Raw genomic sequence first — 1,354 nt, 5'->3', positions numbered from 1 at the left:
GCACCCAAAGGTGTCACTGAGTGGTCACCCAGGCCCAGCAGCCTGGCTTGCTCCCCCCCACCAGGACCCCACCTGGAACTTTCTGCGGAGGCTTTGGGCCCTGAAAGCGGGTCAGGAAGCCAAGCCCTTCCCTGGCAGCTTTGGGACAAGAGCTTCTCATGGCTTCCCATGAATCTGCCTTGGGACACGTTGTGCAGGGCAGTGCTATGTGCAGGCCCTGAGCAGAGGGGGTTGGGGAAGGAGCAAGTTCTGTCTGTTTTTTTTAAGATTCTTGGACAATTAAAAAAATTTATTTATTTTAATTGGAGGCTAATTACTTTACAATATTGTAGTGGTTTTTGCCATACATTGACATGAATCAGCCATGGGAGTACATGTGTTCCCCATCCTGAATCTTGGACAATTTTTAAAGTCTTTATGGTATTTGTTGTACTCTCGCTTCTGGTTTGTTTGGTTTTTTTTTTTTTTTTCCAAATTAAGAGTTTTTATTGTCTCTTTAAAATATCACAACTGAGTCCATAGAACCATCTGCTATCTTGTTTCTGCAGCAGGATCACTGAGATCTTATTCATCAGCCTGCTGAACTGTTCCTTTTTCAGAAACATAGATACCATCCAATAATTTTCTGATATCCTTGTTTTTAACTGTGGTGGCTTGCTGAATCAAAGCAGCTGAATTTGACACAAGTTCAATGTCATTTCCTTCAAGAATCAACTCATCTTTCTGGGCTTGAGATACTGAACAGGCAACCCCTGGCCTCATTTGAATCCTGCGTATGTATTTTTCACCCCCAAAATTTCGAATTTCCACAAGAGAACCATTCTCCTGAATAACAACGTTGATGGGGAAGTGGGCATACACCAGCCTCATCTTATAACAGAAGCCCAGTGTAACACCCTTGATCATGTTCTGTACGTGACTACAGATTGTGCGAACAGTGGCCAGTTCCTTTCTGTTTCCCCACCATTTGTCAACACGGAGCCTCTTCTTTTTCTTTCCAAGGAGACTGAGTTCTACATTGATGTGATTGAAGTCCCTCCGCAGGGTGCCCCTGGGGCCCTTCACAATAACTGTCCGTCCCTTCAAGGTAATGTCGACATTTTCTGGGATGTCGACAGTCTGATTGCTGGGAATGGTCTTCATTCGCGCAGTAGATGCAGCAAAAAGAGCTCTCGCTTCTGTTTTAAGTTTTGTTTTTTTGACTGTGAGGCACGTGGGATCTTCGCTCCCCCACCAGGGATGGAAACTGCACCCCTTGCACCAGAAGAAGGCCAAGTCTTAACCACTGGGCCCCCAGGGAGGCCCCCAAGTTCCCATTCTTCCAGAACATTCCATCCACACAGGTGGGGTTCAG

The 1,354-nt window shown here is 45.9% G+C and overlaps 1 pseudogene; it reads right to left on the bottom strand.

The window, feature by feature from the left end:
• Nucleotides 1–485: 485 nt before the first annotated feature.
• Nucleotides 486–1,148, bottom strand: LOC136173490 (large ribosomal subunit protein uL6 pseudogene; annotated as a pseudogene).
• Between the last annotated feature and the right edge of the window lie 206 nt (nt 1,149–1,354).

The sequence above is a fragment of the Muntiacus reevesi genome, chromosome 8 (assembly GCF_963930625.1).
Source record: "Muntiacus reevesi chromosome 8, mMunRee1.1, whole genome shotgun sequence".
NCBI lineage: Eukaryota > Metazoa > Chordata > Mammalia > Artiodactyla > Cervidae > Muntiacus > Muntiacus reevesi.
Note: the sequence above shows the minus strand (reverse complement) of the source record. Positions and strands in the feature narration are given on the sequence as shown.